The sequence below is a fragment of the Planococcus citri genome, chromosome 1, assembly GCF_950023065.1.
Source record: "Planococcus citri chromosome 1, ihPlaCitr1.1, whole genome shotgun sequence".
Taxonomy (NCBI): domain Eukaryota; kingdom Metazoa; phylum Arthropoda; class Insecta; order Hemiptera; family Pseudococcidae; genus Planococcus; species Planococcus citri.
Window position 1 is genome coordinate 41813491 of NC_088677.1, and position 14074 is coordinate 41827564.

General features: G+C 33.3%; 1 protein-coding gene across 2 annotated transcripts in view; it reads right to left on the bottom strand.

Annotated features, from left to right (window-relative positions):
* tyn (trynity) overlaps positions 1 to 14074 on the bottom strand; it is a 58258-nt gene that overhangs the window by 24437 nt on the left and 19747 nt on the right. For both annotated transcript variants that reach the window (XM_065344939.1, XM_065344940.1), the window contains exon 2: positions 10004 to 10089. The gene's annotated coding sequence lies outside the window, so the exon portion shown is untranslated. The remainder of the gene's footprint in view (positions 1 to 10003; positions 10090 to 14074) is intronic.

A 14074-nucleotide genomic window follows, 5' to 3' on the forward strand; every position in this document is an offset into this window, starting at 1 on the left:
CATTACGAGCTTTTTTTATTCAAAAGAACGATATCTCATTTTGGAATATGTTAAAACGAATTAAGTAGATACCTTTACCTACCATATTGAACATAACTTCAACAGTGAAAGTAATAACTTACAACAAATAAACCAATGTTCTCGTTGAATCTTTCTAGTGTTTTTTTCAAAATGAGGATTTAAAATTCGAAAATATAAAAATTTTCATCCTGACAAGAAGTTGATTAAATGGATGGTTCTGGATGGCTAGTTACCTCTTTTTTGTTTTTTCTTTAAACCCCGCAACTCCGAGAAGAGAACGTTTATGATCAGATGACTGTATCTAACCGAGCTGGAATTTGACTCATGATTTTTCGATTTTTGCAATGAGTGCATCTTGAGGAATTTTAAAAAATTCAAATTGAAGGAAGACATCACATAACACTAAAAATATTTTGAGCAGAAAAAGTAAAATCGAAAGAGTAATGAAAATACTTACACCCCCAGGTCAAATTTCAGACGCTGAATTTCTGTTCTCGATTTTTGGTGAATTTTTTGAAAATTCAGATTTGCTCCAACCAAAAAAATATTCGATTTAGGAAATAAATGCCTCAAAGCTACTCTTACCATGTAAAAGTATGTACCTACCACCTATTTAAAATTCATCTTCTCCAATTGATTGCGAATCAAGAGCGAAAACAAAGTTGTTGCGTGGTCACCTTCGACGCCTTTGGAAATTATTACTGTAAAGTATGCAAGTATATGCTGGAAAAAAGTCAATTTTTACTGCGAGCTTCGAATCGACTCAAAGAAGACCACAATCGATTCAAGAACAGTAAGTATCTAGTTTCAAATGATTTGTTTTGACCTTCCGTGATTCAAATTCTCAGTGTTTGAGAATTTATAGGTCTATTTTATCCTCACTTATTAAGAAAAAATTTCACGGAGGGACAATTTTTGTCGAGAAAAGTAAACTCAAATGTTTTTTAAAATGTATTTTGGTCAGTCATCAAATCGTTTCTTCGAGAACTACACATTTTATATCGGTATTTTGAAGAGGAGGGTTCTTTCAAATATTCATTTTTTCGAACCAGGGAGTTTGGATTTTTCTCTCAACATAAGATCAATGACGGAAGTAACATGGGTGAAAAAATTTCATTCGTTACGTTGAATGAAGAAAAGTGAAGAGGATTCGCATCTACACTCTACCTATACTTCATCTAATTAAACGTACCTATACCTTCAGTTGGCAATTTACTTCTATGCCAATTTTTTTCATCAATTCTGCATGTGGGGTCAAATTGTATGTACTTTTGCATCAAGATGAATCATCATTTGAAACCTTGCACCATTTTTTCCAAATTTCAAAAAATTCTTCTTTTAGTTCCACGGTCGCTACAATTCATGTGGATTACTCACCGTTAGTTTCACCTTTTTTTTCGTAAATTTTCCACACACTTTTTACAATCGCATTTCACCTAATTAGAACAATTCTAAGCTGCCTACATGTCTACGATAAGTAAGTACAACGTGCTACAGCAGGCTACGGCTACACAGAGATAGTATGTCAAAAAATAAGGCGCGACTGTAATGTTACAAATATTTTCATCCCGGGTAGCATGACTGCATGACATTGAAAACAAAACTCCATTAAGATGATATTCTACCAAGCTACCAAAAAGACCGCCTTTTTTTATCTGTAAAAATGGTGCAAAATACTTACAAGAAACAACCGCATAAATCAAGACGAGCTGCACGCCACACATCATAAACCGAGCGAACAAGCTACGTTTACGCACACGTTCGTATGTTTTTTTCAACAACTTGTTGACAAGTAATATTGTAGTACATGTGGAGAAAAAAAACACATACGTATTATAGGTAACTACGTTGAACGAAAGGAAAAAAAGCATTAAACGCGAAGCTTTTCCAGGTATCGGATTTGCGGCGTGTGGTTTAATTCGATTTCGTACGATTGGAAATTATTCGGTAAATAACAATATCAGTTCTGTTGGAAGACTTTTGAATCGAGTTATTAAAAAAAAAAAAGTAAAAAGAAAAAAAATAGGAAATCATCCACCGCTTACGTGTATAACCGCAAGTTCATTCAACTATAGATTACTGATGCGTCGAAAGATCATATGGTGGAAAAAGCACTTGTGTATATTCTTGATCACTTTCAACCGTACCAATAAACGGTTATGGCATGAATTAGAGTGAAAAAATATCACAAATTATGAAATGTAAATACTCGTGTAGGTAGGTATATTAAACCTGATGGATCGTAGTATTATGGGAAGTTATGAGGTTTTGTTTTTCACTCGATCCAAATGTAACGGTGATTTAAACGTGTCATAATTAAAAAAAGAAAAAAATAATCCTAAGAAAGTATCAGCTAGGTATTCTCTCCTTCGAAATATTAGGAACCTGATGGTGAAGTTTTTTTTTTCCATCATGAACATAGATTTTGTCTTAGAAGAACCGTTGTTGGTATATTTTTTCATCAAAGTACGGAGATTACACACACAATTTTTTACTTATTTATTCTACACAATGTTATGGATGATAAAGAATCATCGTTTGTAGTGCGCTTATGAAAATTAATCTGGTATTTTTCATAACCGACTGAAAAATTTTCACCAGGATCGCCATTTTTGTGAAAAAAAAAGAAAAAAAAATGCAAAGTTGGGATAGGGCTACTTTAATGGAATTTTACACTTGAATTAGCTCGCAGGAAATGATTTACTTGTTAAGAGTCATTGTCCTTTTAGAATCTTATCAAAACTGTATTTGAATATCATGAAAAACATATACACCATACCCAACATATGATGGGTTGAATTCGCACACCTTGTTATTCTCCTTATTTATTCGCTTCATATGGGAGTTAGGTTTTAATTGAATACCTAGACCTACCCGTGCGAATATAAGTTTTCAGCAGGTACTTGTGCTTATAATCTCACTATTAGCGTCGGCAGCTACTTAAGTGTGACCTTGGTAAATCCCGCAGACCCCATTTGTGTTGAAGAATGTTATCTTTTTGCAACGTTTGCAACATTTTCACCTATACCTATCCAGTTATTTCCAGGAAATATCCAGCAGAGTTCCCCTTTTATACTTAGCTCCTTGTCATTTTCAGAAATGCACGCCTTATTGCATATTATTACCTATTCATCGATTCGAAGTAAGATTTCGATTTTAATTTTTAATTGGCGATGTGGGTAAATAAAATTTGAATTTTTGATTGAAAATTATAGCCCACGCTCGACTACTTAGATGTCGATAATGAAAAGAAGTTGGCGCCGAGATAACTTGAATGTAAACCGGAAGATCTCGTGAAAAAATTCAACCTCGAGGTCAAAAGGAATATTTGCATTAATGACATTCAATGATCGAAATTTTCTCTCGTTTATGGCGAAATTGTTGATGTTTTTTTTCGTGAGCGGAGTCGTATAATTACAATGATTTTAGAATTTCTTGAAACCGTGTTTTTGCTTGTATATGTACATCATGGATGAGAATGAGTGTTATTTTTAATGGCAAAAAGTGGCTACTGGCTAGTGAGTCGAGTGTTGATTTTTTTACGCGAAGGTAAAAGGAGAAGATTTTCATCTCATCAAATAGGTATTTCGATACCTAAGTGGTTGTCATATTTTCGTATTTCGCTACCCAGTGAAACGGAGGCATTTAAGTGAAATTTCTCTATGGCTCTCTTATGGTTAATATATATAGAGTGTATAACATACAGGTAGTGTGTATGATGAATCAGCACTTTGAAGGAATTGAGGATGGTAGTGTAAACATATGAGACATTTGCTGAGAACTAGTTCGATAAGTGACTGCGTATATTTACACACACTTCATGTCAATACCTATGTAGACCTACAATAACGTGTTAAAATAGCGAATTTTTAATTAGCCGTTCTATTTTTTGACCAACTAAGTAGGCATGTTTATTCATACACGTCATTATGGCGAATCATTGTCCTGCCATCATCCTAAGCATACCCATACACATGCTGTAAGTAAGGAAGTCAATTGAAAACCAGTTCTGTACCATCTTGATAACGTGCACCGTTCCCTCACAATAATTACTTCGTATTACTGTATAGTTATCTTGCTATAATCTCGTTTCATTCATAACACACGCCGCCGTCGCATTACGGTGTTCATGTTTTGAATCAGCCACACAGAAATATTACACAAAAATCGTAAATTTAAGGCAACATTGAGTAATTTGTGAAAGAAAATACTCGCAATTATAGGTTAGATGAGAAAATACGATAGAGCAACGGAGCGAGCAAAAGTAACACTCGGTTGAAAATAAGTTGATCTTGAGGCTCCGTTAGTTACTTACGCTTAGTTCATTACTGTTTTGTAAGTTGAATATGTTACATATTGTATTATGAGCACCTACAGGTTACAGTATGCTTATTTTCAAGGTGTATGAATTGAATGTTCAATAATTTTGTTGGCCGAAGAAATCATAGTGATCATTTTTTGCTTGGTACAAAAATTTAAAGGGAAAGAATTTCCAGAAATCGAGTTATTTTCAGTGTGATTTGGTGCCTTCAAATTCTATAGGTTTGCCCAGTTTTCAGTGTTCTGCTTACTGGGTCTCCATGTGAAAGGCTGGTAATAGGTAGACTTGAATACTTACCTACTTATGTAGCAAGTGTTGCTATTACACGTTTTCAATGCCATGCAATATGAGTTTTTGATTGGTAAAAAAATCAAATTTCCAAGTAAGTAATGGAAAAATTTTTAACAATTATTTTTTGAACAAACATGAATAATGCATATTTTTTGACTTCAGCTCAGAATGTCAGAAGTCAGAAAAAGTGGAAAAAGTAAATAATATTTTGTTGATTTAAAAATTTATACTTCACAATTTTTACTCCCTCATTCTTTATGAAAAAGATTGAGTTTTTATGATGAAAATTTTGAAATTGTTGTATAATTTTTCAATTTATTGTCTTAGGTACCTTTACCTACCTACATATATATACTCATTTCAGACTTGAGAAAGAAAGAGCGTTCATTTACGTTCAATTTGTGTTCGATGTCCAATTGTTCAGAACCTTGCCAATGCCATCGCATCTCTCCTCACCCTTAGCCAATTTCTTATCAAAATGACTGTCAAGTGCCAACGAACGAGATTTTTAATCAATTAACAATTTAATATGATTAAAGCGAAATGAAAAAGTCGGAATATTTATCGATCACAGCAGAAGCGGAAAGGGAACGAAAGTGAAACAAATTATAGGTTAATGGCGGGTGTGCTTCGCAAATTTTAATAGAAACGGAGTAGGCAACTGAAAGTTCTAGTTTTGGTTCAGAAGTCTATACTTTTTTGAACAAAGAATAAACAATATTAAATAATGCGATCAAAAAAAAACAACATCATCTGAAAATCTATTAAACATGATTTCAGTTTTCTAGTACATGGAATTAAGTATTAAATTTTTTAAAACTCATTCGTCAATTTTTCAAAACAAAATCTACTTTGTATATAGATAGGTACGTGAGAACTCTAAACTGACAGGTTACAACCAACCTCTAATTTTGCTTCATTCTCAATGGAAATCATTCTCCCTCCTCTAAGCCACTTCTTCTAGTTTAATTTCTCAGCATTTTAGACGTGATTTCTTGAAAAATTATGTTTTAAAATTTCTCGTATATATACGAGTTTTTTTCCTTTCAAAAACTTCTTCAAATTCACTAGTAGGTAGGTTTAAATATAAAATTTCATTATTGTACGTATCAGCCTGACACCCGCACTGAAATTTACTCTTCCTTTAATACACTCGCTTGAACTTTCTTACCCACTAATTTGACGGAGTATCGATATCATTTCCTATTACATAGGTAACGAACGCGAAGATTACACTAAATCGAGCATAACGATTATTATTATTTTTTAACTCGCCAAACCGCGATTATCTAATATTGCGAATTGTAGGCGATACATTTTAACTAATGGCACAGACGAGGTGTAAAATTAAAGTTGGTAATTTCGTTTTAACCATTGTGTTGAATTCGAAAAATGAAACCAAAGCCGAAATTCGCATTTGTATCGAATATTCACGGATAAAGTTGCGAGAGAGATTGATGTGGTAGGTACATTGACCTTAAGAAAATATTTGTACATCGCGTCGTCGTGTCGTTTTAGTGGCGAATCTTCGACATTATATAGGTACTCGTATGCACCTGATTCCGATACCGCGTGACGTTCGTAAGAATATGCCGTATTTTATTTTAATGTATGAGAAATACTTTTGCTTGGATTTTTTTTTATAGGTATTGAAATGTAATACTCTTATCCTTCGAGTCGTTCCCAGAATCGCGCAAATATCGAACGGAAATTTAAATTCTTAATTTTGGCCTACCTATACGTATCAAGTGTAGGTAGGTACATTTGAAAAATAAAGTTAATCGATAGGTACGTAGTAATCGATAATTAAAAATCGTTAGCATTTTACATGTATGTATAGGTATATAGAATGTATCAGACATCGAAGTGTGTGAACGCGTGCGAAATCATCCGAACGTCACATTTCTAATAAGAAAGTTATGAAGGTAGTTAGTTGCCCAGATAGTGCCATTTTACACTTGGTTTGCTGCTAATAAATTGCATTAAACAGAGACGCATCATTTATCGGGTCACTGCTTCCTTCCATTTGACACCCATTACCATTATCTAGTTTCATTTTCCTAGTAATCAGTCCATTTATATGTATAGGGTATACGAATAGTATAGCCGCATAAATTATACTCTCACAGGTGTTCATTTTTGAATCATTGAAAGTAAATAAATTTCATGTTTTCCTCTATCCTAGTTTGAAAAATTCTGCCAGTGTGTTTGTTCAATAGGCGAATCATTGAGTGAGTTTTGCCATAAATGAAGGCTAAATTTTGCAAGCTGTGAGCAATATTCCCCGCTCAGGAGCGCAACGGTTTTGTTTGTACGCCTAAGTATAATACAGTCTGGCCTCGTATACTGAAGAATATGTATTTGTAACACGTTTTTATGAAAGTGAAAAAATTTACTTTTCAGATTCAATGAGCGGTGTTGCCAATTTTTAGATCACAAATTTGTTATAATTTTACTTTTATCAGACTCAGAAATTCAGAATTTAGTATGTTCACTGTTCACTGCAGTGACAGCGAGAACCAAGTCGGGCCCTAGTGCAATGATTTTGTGGACCATTTGTGACCAAAAAACCAAAATGTAGACCCTGTGGACTTCCTGAATAGAGGGTAGGGGGTGGGTTGTGGGCCGATTTTGGCGGATTTATAAATGTTGAAGAGAGCACGGTTACAAACTCATTAAGCTCAAAAATTTGCTTGATACAATTGAGGAGTCGGCCTGCAAAGTGACCTAACTGCAAAAAAATGATTTTTGAGATAGCAACGCTATCTGATGGTCTAGGACATGCACTACAAAAGGAAAATATCACCTTCATTCAGTTTCACTTGTAACACCTCATTTCCCCCCTTGAAAATTATGAAATTAAATCTGTTGCCTGCAAAGTGACCTTATTTTTACGATTTTCGGAAAGTGTGTTTTATGCGGTACTGTTTGTTGGAATCAAAATTATTTTTCACCCCTTCTGAAGAAAATATTCAAAAATTTTGGAGACATCGAAAATCGCACTGAAGGCTCCAGAATGACTCGGAATGGTAAAATCGTAAGTTGAGAATAAGCCACAACTCCTGTTTTAGCTACCCAGCCTCCTATACGTAAGAAAATCTTGAATGAATGAATAAATCTTTGCTTTCGTAAAGAATAACATACGCCATGAAAAACCGGAGAAAATTGCGTACATATCTCTAAAAAAAAAAAAAAAAAAACGTATGTGTGGCCTGCTAAGTGACCTAACTGCAGCATTTTTCATTTTTGTTGCACCCTGTAGCGAACCCGTGTACATATTTTTCAGAAACGAAAAGGTGATTAGGTGAGTGAAGGTTGACCCTTTCGATTCCCGAAAACAGATTTCGAAAATGTGACTTCAATTTCCTAGGACCCGTTTTTCTCATTTATCTCGAAATCAATTTATTGCAGTTAGGTCACTTTGCAGGCCGACTCCTCAATTGTGTGAGTCCAGGGGAAAATCGCAAATTTCCCCCGCACAGCTGCAGAATTTAAAAAATTTTAGAGCGTAAAATTTCAACTTGAATAAATTTTAAAAATTGGACTATTCCTCCTCCACAAAGGAAAGAAGCTCGGATTTCTTTAAAAGGAACAGTTTTCAATAGACAACTTGCACATTTATTTTTTGAAAAAATTTCATTATTAATTAAAAACTGAAAGTAAGTAATAGGTATACATTTTAAGAGATGAAGATTGAAAGAAAAAAAAATTAAAAATAGATCTATTTATATGTAGCTTGCGTAGTGATTTTTTGACCATAGATGGAATACTTTTTTAATTTAAAAAAAAAAGTTCAATATTTTTCTCTTTTATATGGGTTTTGAAAAAATGTTTGCTTTTTTATGCTATTGTAACCTGTAACCTACAATGTTTTAAAAACAGCTGCCATAGTATTATTATACCTTCACTATCAAATTTTGTTATTCGATCCATTTAGGATATCTCCTACTCATTTTCCCATTTGATTGAAAAAAATTGGCAACACTGGTTAGGGTTTTTCAATCACGTTACCTACCAATTTACTTTTTAATTTTGATGATGGTAGGTTTCAACTGTTTTTACACTGAATATTGCATAGGTGTCAGTTTACTCGACAAAGTTGTTCATGAAGGAGTACTTTGCCGTTGAAACGTTAATTATTGACGCAAGCATAATCGTTCTTTCATACCTCCTAATGTAAGGTTTGAGATAATAAAACATTAAACTACCTACTGCAATGAAGGAGGTAATAATTGCAGATTCAGGGCAGCTTGCTACAAAACACGTGCACCGGTACATGTGCACGTGCACGTACGCTATGGAAAATAAACGAAACGATTTTTAAAAAACATCAACATTTCAAAAGTCCCTCAACCTATCTACGTATAGGTAAATGTACAGTAATGATTTATCTGATTGCTGTATATAATGTACGCACTTATGTATACCTAGGTACCTTACGCTTGTCTTTAACACTCGATCAAATATCTAAAATGTAATACAGTTTTGATCGAATTTCCTCTAATGCTGAAAATAATTTTTACGCCCAATTGCAACAGTACATCGGTTCGATGGAAGATTGGAAAACGCATGCACGTTTTTTTTTTTGTTCGCGCATACCAAACATGTAGCCGGTATTTATCTAGTGAAAGGCGTGACTGGTATCGGTCAAATCAAGATATAATTTGCCGAAGATGTATCCGTAATTAGAATGATGCTTGGGAGTAGGTAATCAGCGGTAATCTTAGCCAATATTGGGGGATTTGTAAAAACCTCAGAATAATCTAGCCGGCGAGCGCCGACAGCCTACATTTTACCTTCAGGTCAGCAGTAATAAATAATAAAAGAACAAAAGTAAAAAAGAAAAAGAAAAAAAGGAATAAACGAAGCTGCGGTGCAGTAGTAAACAGAATGCACAGAGTGGGCTTAATGATAGCACATTGTGTGCTGAATAGGTGCTTTGTCCAGCACGTTTTTATTGGCTTGCGTTTAACCGAGTGTCTTGTCTTCCTTATCATGAGTAAAGCTTCGTAAATATGTATAGGTAAGTATCTTTTTGTATCATGCTTTTTCTGCCACGATGCCGCTAATTTATTTCGAAAAAAAATTCCCGACTCTCCAGACTAATGAGATTTTAACCGAATAATATGCGCCAACTTAAACATTTCGTACTGCGAAAATTAACTATAAATTCCATCAAGAGCTCAAGTACTATAGGTATAGTGAACTTTTTTCGGTCTGTTGAAGAATTTTATTTCATTTCGTACGCGCTAAATTTACAAGTAGGTATTGTTTTTAAAAAATCGCAATCCGTAACATTTACAATGATGTACGTATTTTTATGAGAAATTCTGAAAAATATTACATACTATGTATGTAAAAAGTACTTACTGATTATTTTGTTTCCCAGTGGCCAGAGGAAGTTGTTAGCAATTTATTCTTACTATCGATTCATCCAATACATTTATGGTAATGATCTGAAAAAAGAAAAAGTCTTGTTAAATCAAGTTTTCATAAGTATATGGTCCTTGAGACTGAAAATGTTGAGAATTCTATTTCGCGTGTTCAAAGCAGATAGGTAGTATTGAAAGCGTGTCATCAGTTTTGATTCCTTCCGCTGTATACATTACCCACCCACCACAGTAAGAATCCTAAAAAGTTGCCAATAATAAAATTTTTTGTTTGTCAATACGTTCACGACTGCTTGAATTTATTTTTCATTTTAAGCAAATAATTAAAGTAAGTACCGATAGATACGTAGATAATAACATTTTCATCTTGAATACCTATATCACCTATACAGTTATACACTTATTGATACGCGTGTTTTTGAGCTGACTCTATTTTATATGAACGTATGTACCTGGTTGAACCGTCTATAAATAATGACCACAAAGTTCAACTCATACTTTATTGAAATATTAAGTGTAAAATGAGACACGGTATCAAAACTTTGAAAAATTTGATTCGACATAACCAGTCGCCGTAGTTATTATATTCAAAATAAGGTATACAATATACATACACCTAACTGTAAAAAATGATAAAAAATAAATAAATGAAAAAAATAAAGAAAAAACTGTAATAATTGGTAAATAACCAATGCACTACTTGTACCGTTAAACAGGAATCCCATACATATTAAGCCATTGATCTGTGACGTTTATTTATGCTCGATTATTATGGATTAAAATAATGATATAAAAATGTTTAAAATGCGATGGTTCACCTACAAGCACGTCTTGTAGTTTTAATGATAACTCAAGTAGGTACCTATCCTAACCCTTTTTTATAGAAATGCACGGGGTATTATTTCATACCTACCAAATCGCGTACATTATTATTTCACTTTTGAAGTTGCTACCTATAAGTACATGAATGATTAAAGAAGTAAAAAAAAAACTTGATGAATTATTTTTACACAACAGTTAATTAATCAAGCACCAACATTCTAGGCTCGTATAATTTCCGTCTCGTGCGTGCAATGCTCGCGAGACCGTTGGACGAGTTTTTAACCTTGTGACATAATAATTAAACCAGTTTTGAATACCAAAAATAACTAATGAAGCGGCTCAACAACAGAAGAGTATAGAGAGTAGAATGAATCAATTTTGATTTTTTTTTTCTTTTCGTATTCGTACGTTTAAAAAAATAAAACGTTTGACCCGAATTAAATCGTTATTTTAATTAATATGATATTTTGGTAATTATCGCAAAACTGTTAAAATTAACGTTATGTGTTCGTATAGCACCCACCATCCACCAGCATACAAATTTTTGATGTATCATCGCTATACGTCAACTGGTCGACCGGAATTTTCCATCAAAAGGAAACACGTGATGATTTTATATTACAAAATTTGACGATGGTGAGCACTTGTGAACTCTCATTCGACAACCTATAAGGTTAAATCTTGGTGAAAAAGTTGGTCAACATAAGTAGGTACTCATTGAGATGAATCAGTCACGAGTTTTACAGTACGTATTTTACGCATTTAAGGAAAAAAAATGAAGCTATCTACCTAAGTAAAGATCGTTTCGAAAATTATTGTTCTCGAGTGCGCTTATAATAGACGACTTTGTGCGAAAGCAAGAATTCAAAACTTGAGAATAGTTTTTACGAAACCGGAAATGAGCATAGTACTGTACTTATGGAATGGAGAATAAGGTCTCTGGGTTGAATTTCAATATTATACGTAATATTAAGTTCTACCCACTCATAGTCTACGTACTATCATCCATTAAAGCACCACTTCCACTATATTTCGTTCGCTGCGGGCAATGTTCTTTAAAAATAGGTACTAAAAATAGACACATTAGTTTACTAAGGTAGGTATAATTTGCATTATCAACGAACTTACATTCAGCTTTCACGTGAAAAAGTTTTGACCGGAATGTATCGTGGAATATGGAATTGCAGTCTTGACCTACCATCTTTGTAAATTATTTTTTTCTCTAAAACGACATTACCAGACGGATGCGAGAGTGTTTATAAGATTTTTTTTTATCGTTAAAATATAAAATTAGTACATCCGATGGCGTGATAATCCTCTAGTAGGTATTCGTATAAGAGTACCTAATACTTACCTATCTATATATACATGTATGTATGTAATGTACATATTATAAATACGTAGGTAGGCATATTATTCTATTTTTTAAAACACGATTGTTGTTTGGTCATTTTTTTCTGCTTCAAAAGTAGACTTGAAGAATTTAGAACAATTCACACGAACAGTTCGCCAAATGCAACTGGACTGCTGCTTAGGTAAACATACCTATTTAATTAAACTGAAACGAATACAATAATTATCGACTGTTTGCAGTATTCGTCTTGTATTTTTTCTTTTAATTTTCTTCCTTTTTCTATTCTGGTTTAGCTACTAGTGGGTGGTACTATGGAGCAATAGTTTACGTAGTAATTAGTCGACTTAGGTATATTTAGGATTGGAATTGTGGGTAGGTACCTGAGTAGGTACCTATTCATGTAGCATTGTAGCTGTTCTATAATTTTATTTACTTACCTATATTTTGTTCGTTGGAAAATTCTCAGGTATTTTCTTAATGTGAATTAAAACTTTGAAACGGTAATTAATTGTAGCGTTGATTCTTTTTTTAGGGCAGAGGAAAGAAGAAACGTATCTACCTATAGTTTAAAAATAGATAGCGTACAAATGAAGGTGTTACTAAATATCTAGTTACTCCTCAAAGAGTTGGGTTCTCCTTAAAGGGGCTGAGGGATTCACTTCGGATGAAATTGCAATATCATACTCCAACATTTTTAATTTTTCAATTCAAAAGTAGGTATTTCATTCTATGTTTTTAATTCATATTGAGACTAATGAGGTGGTAGATGATACGATCCAAATCTCCACCTCACTTTCGTCTTAGCCTGCAGGTTATCTAAATTCCAAATTTCTTTCTCACACATATTTTTAAGCAGGTTTACCTTACCTACATTACCTTACCTACAAAGGTATTACAAGTAAGTGAATACACGGTGCTCATTTAAATCGGAGGGTAGGGAGGTAAATGATTTCACAGGTTTATTTTCGTGATATTATGAACATTTGATTAGTTGAGCGCAAAAAATGACGCCGTGCTGTTGGACCCCACAAAGAACATTTTCTGAAATCTAATTTAAAATTTTATGTAGGTAGAGGTACCTAGACCTACAATATTATAGTACCCATTGGGTATGGACTGGCATTTCATACATTCTATGAAGTTTATTCACCATCTAAATCCCATAAAATTGTTTTTATGATAGATTTTAAAAATTTTAATTTAGTTTTACCACTTTTTATCAGCAAAATATAAGTAGATATGCACTGATAAGAATTCATAACTTTACACTACCTATATTAAATCATGTTTCATTACTGAACATTATGATATTTATCGGTTTGACTGAAAAAATGCACTACCTTGGTAAGTTGGTACCTAAGTACATATATGCGTTTTATTATTGCTCAGTCATATCATCATAAGTATGAAAACGAAGTATGTACCTACTACTTAGTACCTACCTAGTACCTACGGTTTCATGTCTATCTCTGTACGCATAATACGGATACATAATGTAGGTACTTATACTGAGAATAATAAAGACGATTCGTTTTCTTGCTATTTTATTTTAATGCATCGCTACTTCTGGCTTGTAGCAGTAGAAAAAGTAAAGGTGGTTGAACATTACACACTACACAGGTGGTAATATCTATAAGTGAAAAATTCCATTCAAATTGAATTTTACTCGATTTATAAAGTGGGAAATAATTTTCAGTGATAATAAACTTGAGTACGTATGAGCAAAGCATCGATGATTACAAAAATATAGGTATAACGAAAAATTTGTTTCAGCAATTACACGGCCATTTAAAATACCTATTACGACTTTATATTCTTGGCAAAATATAAATGAAAAAAAAAATAGGTAATGTGTACCACGCGGGAGTGTTACTT